Source organism: Heterocephalus glaber, unplaced genomic scaffold (genome assembly GCF_053883595.1).
Source record: "Heterocephalus glaber isolate CG9 unplaced genomic scaffold, H.glaber_assembly_v1.0 deba00000122, whole genome shotgun sequence".
Taxonomy (NCBI): domain Eukaryota; kingdom Metazoa; phylum Chordata; class Mammalia; order Rodentia; family Bathyergidae; genus Heterocephalus; species Heterocephalus glaber.
In genome coordinates, this window is record NW_028258138.1 from 47,622,436 (window position 1) to 47,635,750 (window position 13,315).

The 13,315-nt window shown below is 36.8% G+C and overlaps 1 pseudogene; it reads right to left on the reverse strand.

Moving 5' to 3' along the window:
* Positions 1 to 987: 987 nt before the first annotated feature.
* Positions 988 to 1,894, reverse strand: LOC110344521 (large ribosomal subunit protein uL18 pseudogene; annotated as a pseudogene).
* Between the last annotated feature and the right edge of the window lie 11,421 nt (positions 1,895 to 13,315).

Sequence of the window (13,315 nt, forward strand, 5' to 3'; positions counted from 1 at the left end):
TTGCTTTAGGTGATCTGGAAGTCTGGTTCCATGGCTTGTTTACCTGTCTTCTCATTTTTGATGTGGGTGTGTGTGTGTGTGTGTTTCTGGTGCCCGCGGGGCTCACCTCCTCTGTGTTGGGAGCTGCGGCACGCCTACCAGGAAGCCTCCTCTGTGCTGGGAACAGTGGCATGCCTACCCAGAAGCCTCTTCCTGCCTGGGAGCCATGGCACACTGATCGGGTGGTCTCCTCTGGGCTGGGAGCCATGGCATGCCGGTCTGGATGCCTCCTCTGTGCTGGGAGTCATGGCACGCCTACCTGGAAGCCTCCTCCTGCCTGGGCCTTGGCGCACCAATCTGGAAGTCTCCTCTGGGTGTGTATTAAATGTTCTTAAGGCTGAGGAAACCTATAAGTCATTTCTACCTGATTTCAGACTATATCCATTCTCCAGATCTGTTTACTCTGTACAGGATGTTTAGCGTAATTATACAGAAAGAAACTTTGTTGAAGCAATCGTTTTGAGAACAACAATTTGAACTAAATATCTAATATGGAATTTTCTCAGTCTAGATTATGCACTTAGTTACATTTTAGCTTTTGAACTTTATACAACAACAAAAGAGTAAAGGAAAGAATTGAAAGTACAAAGTTATGAAAACTTTGTGCCATTTACCAATAGGTGATTTAAGCACAACTAAAATTATAAATATTTTTCATTCTTACTTTCAATTCTTTTCACTAGGAAAAGGGAAAACTTGTAGCCAAGTCTTTTCTGTTTCTTTCCAGAGTCTTGTCTTTTCCCTTGCACTAATATGAATCATCCAGAGACTCTCGTGTCCCTAACTATACTGGAATGGTTGTTTTCTTGCAATTTCAAAGAATTTTCTGTCTCTTCTTATGAAATGTTCTCAAGGACCTTAAATAGCAAGTACTTATTGATGATTCTTTCTTTCTTTCTTTTTTTTTGCCTAATGAATAAGTTTATTGGTTGTCATCTGAAAAATCTGCATAGAAAATTTGATTTAACTCCCAGCATCCTGCTCCTGAGGTATGAGGAAGCTTGCCTTCTTTTGAGCTACTCTGTCTTTCTTCTGGGCAAGGGACATTTTGCGATGGTTCCACTTCTTCTTTTTAACTTCTCTCTTCAGCTTCTTTTCATAGACTGGATTCTCTTGTATAGTGGCATGAGCTTTCTTATACATCTCCTCCATCATGTCTGGAGTTACATTGTTCTTTATGTACTGAGAGAACTGTTTCTTGTAAGCATCTTCATTTTCTTCCATTAGGTAACACATATAATCAGTAATATTCTGACCTATGATGTGCTTCCAATGTACTTCTGCATTGAACTCCTTGCTTTCAGAATCTTAACCAGGGAATCATTTGGTACTGTGAGGGATAGACAAGCCTCCATCCACAGCACCCTTCAGAGCTCCAAAAACTTTATTGCCAGTTGTAGTTCTGGCAAGGCCTGCATCCAAATAGCAGGTGAAGGCACCAGGTTGACCATCAATGCTTTCCACATTGTATTCATCTCCAGTTACCTCCACCTGGCCTTCATAGAGCTTATCCATGCCAAACCTATTAAGAAGCCTACAGGCCAGCAGCAGGCCTGTACAATATGCTGCAGCATAATTTGTTAGGCCAACTTTCACACCATATTTTGATAGTTCATATGTATATGCTGCTCAGACTATCATATCCCCTTCAATACAGGCATAAGCAATCTGACAAATGATATCTCTGTTAGTTACACGAACTATCATCCTGTATTTAGGTGTGTTGTACTTATTTTTATCCTAGATCACCAAGTGTTTCCGAACATAGTAATCAGTTTTGCCCCCTCATCTTCTAAATTTCACTTGGTATCTCTTAAAAGTAGGCCTTATTCTTGACAACTTTAACAAACCCCATCCTGTGGAATAAAGACCCACTTATGCATCTCCTCACAGACCTGCAGGCCTAGCAGTGCTACTTGATGATTATTTCTAGAGAGCTAAACATGTTATTTCACTTTTTTTCATGTAATTTAAGGTAGATAGATCAGATCATTTTTTTTCATGTAATCTAAGGTAGATGGATGAGATCTCTTCCACTGCCCCTTAATGTCTATTGTCACCTCTTGTAGGCTTTCCTTCCTGCCGGATAGGCTGACTCATGTGGACCACATCATGGATCTCTACACCCTTTGTTTCTGATTATTTGGTCTGTTTGCCAATGGGGGGGGTTAGGGAGTAGATAGAAGAGTAGAGGGAGTGAGATCTTACAGCCTTCCTGCAAGGTCTCCTCCAGCTGGCTAAGTTCCTCCAACATAGATTCTCTCAAGGATGTAGGCACAACTCTGTGTGTTTCTGTATTGTGTCTACTCCTCTTAATGGCTTAGGTATTAGGCTATTCCTAACCTTTAAATATATGGCTCCCATAATCTATGACTTTGCAGACAGTCTGTAAATATACTCTCATGAAGTCATTCTATTTTGAACTACATCATCTATTTTCTCTTGGGACAGTAATTCAGTGGATGTCTCTATTTGTGCCTACTGTCCAAGTTCTTATTTTCTCTCTTATTATTGCCATGGGAGCATTGTCTATGCATAGTGTCTACTATGTAAGCTTGTTTTGTGTATTTTTTCTATTTACTGTTATGTATCTCTGAATCTGAAGTATGTTTCTTTTTTCCCTTTATTTTTAAATAATTAAAAACTTACAAAAAGTAGCAGAAATAGATTGGAGAGCTTTTGCCACACTGAAACATTTGAGCAAGTCAATGGTAAGAATCCCCACAACTTCACATATATGTGAATATTTTTTACAAGTAAGTACAATTTTCTGTATAATCACAGTAGTACCTCAAAGTCAGGCAACTAACATTGATAATTACTGCTACTTAAATCACTGATATCATTCAATTTTTGAAAATTTTCCTAATTATGTCCCATATAAAATAATTTATAATCAAATGTTGCAACTAGCTGATATGTCTCTGTTATTTCCTATAAAGGGAACAGTTTCTCGATTTTTAAAATTTTTATTTCTATTTTTACTTAGAATTTTGTCGTTATTTTCTAAAAAGTCCCTAAATTGGGTTTGTCAAGTCTTTCTTTATTAGATTCAAGTTGTGCCTCTTCTAAGGCTGGAATACCATACTACTGATTTTGTGCTCTTCTTGTTTGTTTTTTCCCATTAAGTTTATTGGTACATTTTCGGTATAAAATACAGTTACATTCATCATTGGGATCTTGTACCATTACATGAGTATCTTGGTTCTTTTTTTTTTTCCCCATTCCCCTGCCCTCCGTTCACCCCCTCCACCCTTCCCTATTTGCAAAGACTTTGTTTCCATTTTTTTCCTTTTCTCATATTTTTTCTTTTCCCTTTTTTCCTTTCCCCTACCCTTCCCACTTGCCCTGTCGTGCTCATCTTGTTACGTCTAGTTTCTTTTCTTTTCTTTTTTTTGACTTCTTTTACATCTAGTTTCTTGGTACATGCTTTCAATTTATCCTATTTCCATCATGTTAACTTTAATGATTTCTTTAGATGGTATCTAGCAGATTTCTCCACTTTACAGTTCAATTTCTCCTTGCCATTTTGTAGATAGTTGAGACTATGAATGTGTTTCATTCATTATCAAATCTATACTAATTTTAGCATCCATTGATATTTCTTGGCTTAATTATTACTAAGATGGTTGCCAAATGGTTGCTTCCTAATTTAATAATTTCTCTTGCACTTATTAACATTCTATTGTAAGGAATTTATTCCTCCCAATTTATTTTTCACTTATTCATATTAGAATAGGTTATGAATGCCAGTTTCTTTTCTTATTTTTCAGTACTGGGGATTGAACTCAGGACCTTGTGCTTCTGAGGCAGGCATGGTGCCACTGAGCTAAATCCCTGGCCCACAAATGCCAGTTTTTTTCAGTAGGTTATTATTAATACTGACACTCAGAATGTTCCAGATTTGCCAGTGAGAGCTCTTTCAAGCTGGCTCCATAATTGTTTTCACTTCTTATAGCCTTCATCCTCTCTCTTTTTTTTTTTTTCTTTAATTGCCTTTGCTTCCTGCTTGTCAGTGACATCTACTGGGTACACTCAAAAACTCTGCTTTTTTCATAGAAGTCCTCAGGTGATTGTGTGGTGCTGAAGAAGGAAAACTCAATAAATACTTCATTAAAAAAATAACATATCAAAATGACCTTTCACAAATTAAAACTCTTTTAAAAATTTTTTTTATTTTTTTGGTACCGGGGACCGAACTTGGGTCCTTGTGCCTGTGCAGCAGGCAGTGAAACCACTGAGCTAAATCCCTGGCTAGCACTCTTTTAAATAAGAATGTTTCCTTTGAGAACAGGACAATAGAATCTTTTAAAAGCCACCATTATTTATATGTCATTGCTAAAGAGCTTGCAAGTGCTGTGCTTCAATTTGAGAATAAATATGAAGATACAAGGCAAGATTTCAAACATAATTAATGATTACTCTAACAATATTCTTTCTTTAAAGTACATGCTGATGAATCACACTAAACATCATTTCTACTCTTGTCATTCATTTCCGTAGAAAGTTAGGGTGATTTATTACCTGAAACTTCCTGAGAATTATGAGACAGGGGTTCCAAAAATGTAAGAGGGATAAAATCATGGAGGAGCAAGCTGTTAAGTAATTATTCCATTATTCCGTAAATATAAGAAAGATGAGTATTTTTTTTGCAAGATTTGTACTTGGAGGTATTGCTTAGTAAAATAACCCAGAAAATTGCATGAGGTTTGGGGAATTTGGATATGAATGTTTTTTTCTTTATTCATAGAAACATCAGTTTGTCATGTCCTGTTTATGGAATGATGCATGGCAGAGGTGACAACACATGTCAGAGGCTGAGTAATGACACCTCCAAATCTCATTGGATAGTAAGTTGTGGAGAAACTCAAAGGAATAACCAATAGAATTTGCCTTATGGAGAATGTATGTTAAGTAGGGAGCCAGAAAAAATGTGAGCAGATAAAATTTTAGCATACTTAATGGTCTCTGAGGTTCACAAACCTGATATGTCATGTCAGTTTTGTCCTTAAAAGAAATGACCATGATTTGAAAAATGACCTACATTTTTCTTATTGTTGTTTCTTTTTTAAAAATTAATTTTATTGGTACATTTTAGATCTACAATATAATGACATTCATCATTGGAAATTTGGACCTTTACATAATCTCTCTTGGTTCTTATATTTTCCCCATTTCCCTGCCCTCCCTTCAACCCCTTCATCCCTCCCTATTTACAAAGACTTTGCTTCCATTTTTCCATTTTCTCATATTAGTTCCATTCCCTTCTTTCCTTTCTCCTACCCCTCACACTTCCCTTTCCCCTTTGCCCCTTTTCTTCCTATTTCACATTATTTATTATACCTTTTAGTCCTTATGTACACTTTCAGTTTCTCACACTAGAGAAACTATTTGGTATTTACACAAGTGTGTCTCATTTATTTCACTTAAGAGTATTGCCTCAATGTGCATCCATTTAGCTGTAAATGTCTATCATTCCTTATTTTTAATGGCTGAGTAGTACTCCATTTAATAAAAACACCACATTTTTTTTTATCCAGTCTCCAGTTGATGGGCAATTGGGCTGCTTCCAAGTTTTAGCTATTACAAATTGTGCGTCTATGAACATGGGTGCACATATATCACTGTGGTATGATTCTTTTAATTCTTTTGGAAAGATACCCAGCAGGGGAATAGCTGGGTCAAATGGGACCTCTAATCTTAGTTCTTTGAGGTATCACCATACTGATTTCCACAGTGCTTGCACCAGTCTACAAACCACCAGCAGTGGAGCAGTGTTTCTCTTTCCCCACAGCCCTGCCAGCATTTGTCATTGGTTGATTTCATGATAGCAGCCATTCTTTCTGGGGGAGGTGGAATCTCAGTGTTGTTTTCATTTGCATCTCTAGTATGACCAGTGATGTTGAACATTTTTTCATATGTTTATTTGCTATTTCTACTTCTTTATCTGAGAAATGTCTGTTCATTTCAGATGCCCATTTCTGGATTGGGTCTTTAAATTTGGGAGGTCTGATTTTTTAAAAGTTCTTTATAGATTCTAGACTGTAGGCCTTTGTCTGAGGAACAGCAGGTGAAAAATTTTTCCCACTTTGTGGATTGTCTCTTCACGCTGTTGGTGTTTTCTCGTGCCGTACAGAAGCTTTTTAGTGAGAAGAGATCCCACTTGATTGTTTGTACTAGTTCACAGGCAAATGAGATTTTGTTCATAAAATATTTTCCTACACCAATGTCTTCAAGAGTTCTACCTAACCTCTCTTCTGGCCAGTTTACTGTTTCTGTTTTAATATTTAGATCTTTAATACATTTTGATTTTAGTTTAGTGCATGGTGAGAGACATAGGTCTAGTTTTAATCTTTGGCAAGTTGAAACCCAATTTTTACAGCCCCATTTATTAAAGAGGCTATCTTTCCTCCATTGAGGGTTTTTGGCACCTTTGTTGAAGATGAGGTGGTTGAGTGTGTCTGGAGTTGTTTCTGCATCTTCTAATCTGTTCCACCAGTCCTCAGGTCTGATTCTTTGCCTGTACCATGCTGTTTTTATCACAGTAGCTTTGTAGTATAGTTTCAAGTTGGGGGTTGTAATACCCCCTACCATGTCTCTGTTGCCTAGAAATCCTTTTGCTATTGTGGGTCTCTTCTTGTTCCAAATGAATTTTTGGATTGTTTTCTCAAGGTCCGTGAAGTATGCTGCTGGGATTTCAATCAGGATTGCATTGAATCTATATAGCAGTTTTGGAAGTCTAGCCATTTTCACTATGTTAATTCTTCCAACCCAGGAGCAAGGGATGTCTTTCCATTTTCTGATATCATATTCAATCTCTCTTTTCAGAGTGCTATAGTTTTCAGTGAAGAGGTCTTTGATTTTTTTTTTATTAGGCTGATTCCTCGGTATTTCCATTTTTTAGATGTTATTGTGAAAGGAGTTGTTTATTCAGTTCCTCTCAGTGAGTCTGTTGTTCATGTACAGGAAAGCTATTGATTTTTGGTGTTGACCTTGTATCCAGCTACGTTGCTGAATTTGGTTATTAAGTCTCGAAGACTTTTGGTGGAGTTCTTGGGGTGTTCTATATAGAGTATTGTGTCATTTGCAAATAGTGACAATTTAACTTCTTCATATCCTATCTTTATTCCTTTTATTACTTTCTCTTGTCTGATTGCTGTGGCTCATGTTTCCAAAACTACATTGCACAGGAGTGGTGAAAGTGGACATCCTTGCCTTGTTCCTGCTTTTAGTGTGAAGGATTTCAGGTTTTGACCATTTAGTATGATATTGGCTTTTGGTTTTTCATAGATGGCTTTTTATCAGGTTGAGATAGAGACCATCTGTTTCAATTTTCAGTAGGGTTTTTATCATGAATGTGTGTTGGATTTTGTTGAATGCTTTTTCTGCATCTATTGAGATGATCATATGGTTTTTGTCCTTGACTCTATTGATGTAGTTCATTACATTTATTGATTGGCATATATTGAATCATCCATTCATTCCTGGGATGAATCCCACTTGGTAAGGGCTTATGATCTTCTTGATCATCTGCTTTCTGTTTGACAGTATCTTATTGAGGATTTTTGCATCTATACTCATTAGTGATATTGGCCTATAGTTCTCTTCTTCTATTGGGTCTTTCTCTTCTTTTGGGATCAAGGTGACGCTTGCTTGCAGATATAAATTTGGGAATATTTTTTCCCTTTCAATTTGGTTGAAAATTTTAAACATAGTGGAAATAGTTCTTCTTTAAATGTCTTGTAAAATTTAGCAGTGACGGTGTCAGGACCTTGGCTTTTCTTTGTTAGTTTTTCATTACATTTTCAATTTCATTGATTTGATATCAGGTTGTTTAGAATATTTAGGGCTTCTTTGTTCAACTTTGGTATTCATATGTATCTAGGAATCTGTCCATTTCTTCTGTGTTTTCCATCTTGTTGATGTATAGGTTCTCAAAGTAGATATTGATCATCTTCTGGATTTCTGCTGGGTTTGTTGTAATTTCACCCTTGTCATTTTAATTGCATAGATTTGTGTCTTTTCTTTCCTTTTTTTTAGATAAGATTGGGTAAAGGTTTGTCAATTTTGTTTCTTCTTTCAAAGAACCAACTATTGCTTCATTGACTTTTTGTATTGTTTTTTAGTCTCCACTGCATTGATTTCTTCTCTGATCTTTATAATTTCCTCTCTTATATGAGCCCTGGGTTTGTTCTCCTCTTCTTTTTCTAGAAGCAAGAGGCTGAGCATCAGGTTGTTCATTTGAGATTGCTCTGTTTTCATAATATGACTATTCACTGCTGTGAATTTCCCTCATAAAACTTATTTCACTGTATCCTATAGATTCTGATATGTTGTATTGGCATTGTCATTTAATTGTAGACACTCTTTTCTTCTTTAATTTCCCCTGTGACCCATTTGTTGTTTAGAAGTGTGTTGTTCAATTTCCATATGTTTGTGAAATTCTTGCAGTTTCTTTTGCTATTACTCTACAATTTCTTCATACTATCATCTGATATTCCTTTGTACTTGTTTAAACATGTTCAGTGAGCAAGTATGAGTTCTATCTTGGAGAATGATCCATGTACAGCAAAAAAGAATGTGTATTCTGATTTTGTGGGGTGGAACACTCTGTAAACATCTGTTAAGTTCATTTGTTCAGGAGTTGATTGAGTCTTAGTATTTTTTTTTGTATTAAATTCTTTTATTGGTACATTGAAGGCATACAACAAAGTTACATTTCTCATTGGGAATTGTACTTTTATATAATGCATCTTGGTTCTTATTTTTTCCCCATTCCTAGCCCTCCCTTCACCCCCTCCACCCTTCCCTATTTACAAAGACTTTATTTCCATTTTTTCCATTTCTCATCATTTTTTCCTTTCCCTTCTTTCCTTTCCCCTGTGCCTCCCACTACCCCTACACATTTGGACCTTTTCTTCCTGTTTTACATTATCGATTATTCATTCTAATCATTGGTACATTTTAGGTATACAATATAATGACATTCATCATTGGAAATTTGCACCTTTACATAGTCTCTCTTGGTTGTTCTTTTTCATCTTTGCCCAGCCCTCCCTTCAACCCCTCCAGCCCTCCCTATTTACAAAGATTTTGTTCTTATTTTTCCATTTTCTCATATTAATCCCATTCCCTTCTATCCTTTCCCATAGCCCACCCACTTCCTTCCCCTTTGCCCCTTTTCCTATTTCACATGATCTATTATACATTTAGTCCTTATTTACACTTTCAGTTTCTCACACCAGAGAAACTATTCGGTATTTGAACATCTGTGTCCTATTTATTTCACTTAAGAGTATTGCCTCAATGTGCATCCACTTAGCTATAAATGTCTCTAATTTCTCATTTTTTATGGCTGAGTAGTACTCCATTTTATTAAAAAACCACATTTTCTTTATCCAGTCTCCAGTTGATGGGCATTTGGGCTGTTTCCAAGTTTTAGCTATTACAAACTGTGCTGCTATGAACATGGGTGCACATATATCACTGTGGTATGATTCTTTTAATTCTTTGGGGAAGATCCCCAGCAGTAGAATAGCGGGGTCAAATGGGATTTCCAGTCCTAGTTCTTTGAGGTATCTCCATACTGATTTCCACAGTGCTTGCACCAGTCTACACTCCCACCAGCAGTAGAGCAGGGTGCCTCTTTCCCCACAGCCTCGCCTCCATTTGTGATTGATTGATTTCATGATAGCAGCCATTCTTTCTGGAGTGAAGTGGAATCTCAGCATTGTTTTCATTTGCATCTCTCGAATGACCAGTGATATTGAACATTTTTTCATGTATTTATTTGCTATTTCTACTTCTTCATCTGAGAAAGGTCTGTTCATTTCAGATGCCCATTTTTGGATTGGGTCTTTAAATTTGTGAGATCTGATCTTTTTAAGTTCGTTATAGATTCAAGATAGTAGACCTTTGTCTGAGGAAGAGCAGGTGAAGATTTTTTCCCACATTGTGGATTGTCTCTTCACACTGCTGGTGGTTTCTCTTGCTGTGCAGAAGCTTTTTAATAAGAAGAGATCCCATTTGTTGATTGTTTGTGCTAGTTCACAGGCAACTGAGGTTTTGTTCATGAAATCTTTTCCTACACCAATGCCTTCAAGGGTTCTACCTAACCTCTGTTCCAACTGGTTCAGAGTTTCTGTTTTAATATTTAGATCTTTAATACATTTTGATTTTACTTTAGTGCATGGTGAGAGATACAGGTCTAGTTTTAATCTTTGGCAAGTAGAAGCCCAATTTTTCTAGCACCATTTATTAAAGAGGCTATCTTTCCTCCAGTGAGGGTGTTTGGCTCCTTTGTTGAAGATGAGATGGCTGAGTGTGTCTGGCGTTGTTTCTGCATCTTCTAATCTGTTCCACTGGTCTGCAGGTCTGTTTCTTTGTCAGTACCATGCTGTTTTTATCACAGTAGCTTTGTAGTATAGTTGCAGGTTGGGGATTGTGATACCCCTGCCATGTCTCTGTTAACTAGAATTGCTTTTGCTATTCTGGGTCTCTTCTTATTCCAAATGAATTTTTGGATTGTTTTCTCAAGGTTTATGAAGTATGCTGCTGGGATCTCAATTGGAATTGCATTAAATCTATATAGCAGTTTTGGAAGTATGGCCATTTTCACTATGTTAATGCTTCATACCCAGGAGCACGGGATGTCTGTCCATTTTCTGATATCATCTTCAATCTCTCTTTTCAGAGTGCCATAGTTTTCAGAGAAGAGGTCTTTGATTTCTTTTGTTAGGATCATTCCTAGGTATTTCAGTTTTTTGGATGCTATTGTGAAAGGCATTATTTGCCCTATTTCTCTCTCAGTGAGTCTGTCATTGGTGTAGAGGAAAGCTATTGATTTCTGTGTGTTGACCTTGTAACCAGCTACTTGACTGAATTTGGTTATTAAGTCTAGAAGACTTTTGGTGGAGTTCTTGGGGTCTTCTATATAGAGTATCACGTCATCTGCAAATAATGACAATTTGACTTCTTCATTTCCTATCTTTATTCCTTTTCTTTCTTTCTCTTGTCTACTTGCCGTGGCTAATGTTTCCAGAACTATATTGAACAAGAGTGGTGATAGTGGACATCCTTCTCTTGTTCCTGATTTTAGTGTGAAGGATTTCAGTGTTTGACCATTTAGTATGATATTGGCTGTTGGTTTTTCATAGATGGCTTCTATCAGTTTGAGGTAGAGACCATCTATTCCAATTTTTTGTAGGGTTTTTATCATAAATGCATGTTGGATTTTGTCAAATGCTTATTCTGCGTCTATGGATATATTCATATGGTTTTTGTCCTTGGCTCTATTGATGTTGTGTATTACATTACTTGATTTTCATATATTGAACCATCCCTGCATCCCTGGGATGAATCCTACTTGATCAGGGTGTATGATCTTCTTGATGATCTTCTGCATTCTGTTTGCCATTATCTTATTAAGGATTTTTGCATCTATGTTCATTAGTGAGATTGGCCTATAGTTCTCTTTTTCAGTTGGGTCTTTCTCTGCTTTGGGGATCAAGGTGATGCTTGCTTCCAGGAATGAATTTGGGAGTATTGCTTCCCTTTCAATTTCGTTGAAGAGTTTAAACAGTAGTGGCAGCAGTTCCTCTCTGCATGTCTTGTAGAATTCAGCAGTGAAGCCATCAGGGCCCGGCCTTTTCTTAGGGGATAAGGTTTTAATTACGTTTTCAATTTCATTGGTTGATATTGGGTTGTTCAGAATTTTTAGGTCTTCTTCGTTCAACTTTGGTAATTCATATGTATCTAGGAATCTGTCCATTTCTTCTGTGTTGTCCATCTTATTGGCGTATAGGTTCTGGAAGTAGGTATTGATGATCATATGGATTTCTGCTGGGTCTGTTGTAGTTTCACCCTTTTTATCCCTAATTGCATGGATTTGGGCCTTTACTTTCCTTTTTCTGACAAGGTTGACTAAAGGTTTATCAATTTTGTTGATTCTTTAGAAGAACCAACTCTTGGCTTCATTGATTTTTTGTATCGTTCTCTTAGTCTCCATTGCATTGATTTCTCCTCTGATCTTTATAATTTCCTCCCTTGTATGAGCTTTGGGTTTGTCCTGCTCTTCTTTTTCTAGAAGGTTGAGGATCAGCATCATATTGTTTAATTGGGCTCATTCTGTTTTCCTAATCTGATTATTCACTGCTATGAATTTCCCTTGTAAGACTGCTTTCATTGTGTCCCATAGATTCTGATATGTTGTATTGTCATTGTCATTTAATTGAAGGAACTGTCTGATTTCTTCTTTAATTTCCTCTGTGACCCATTGGTTATTCAGAAGTGTGTTGTTCAATTTCCACATGTTTATGAAATTTTTTGAGTTTCTTTTGCTATGGATCTCCAATTTCATCGCACTATGGCCTGATAATATACAGGGGATAACTTCAATTCCTTTGCACTTACTTAAACATGTTCTATGTGTGAGTATGTAGTCTATTTTGGAGAAGGACCCATGTGTAGCTGAGAAGAATGTGTATTCTGATTTTGTGGGGTGGAAGACTCTGTAAACATCTGTTAAGTTCATTTGTTCAAGAGTTCGATTGAGTTCTAGTATTTCAGTACTTATTTTTAGTCTAGTTGATCTATCTATTTGTGACAGTGGGGTGTTGAGGTCCCCCACTACAATTGTATTAGTGCATATATGTCTTTTCATGTCCGTTAGTATTTGTTTTATGTAGTTGGGTGCACTAGTGTTTGGTGCATAGATATTTATGATTGTCATCTCTTCCTCTTGGATTGTTCCCTTTACAAGGATGTAGTGTCCTTCTTCCTCTCTCTTAATCAGTGTTGGATTGAAATCTACATGATCAGCCAAGAGGATAGCTACTCCTGCTTTTTTGGGGGGTTCCTGTCACATGCAGTATTGTTTTCCACCCTTTAACTTTCAGTCTATGAGTTTCCTTTTGAATGAAGTGTGTTTCTTGTATGCAGCATATTGTTGGATTTTGCTTCTTGACCCATTCTGCCAGTCTATTTCTTTTGATTGGTGAATTGAGAGCATTAACGTTAATGGTTATAACTGAAACATATTGACTTGTCATTGCCATGACTTTTTCTTTTTGTTGGGTTCTCCCCCTTTCCATTTAATTTCTTGTCATGCCAGATGGGTTCATTCTGCTTTGCTTCCTGGGGTTGTGATCCTCAATGTCTGTTCCTAGGCTATTGTGTAAAATTCTTTGGAGTGCTGTTTTGGTATTCACGAAGTTCCTAAGGTGCTCTTTGTCATGAAAGTATCTTATTTCTCCATCCATTTTGAAAGATAGTTTTG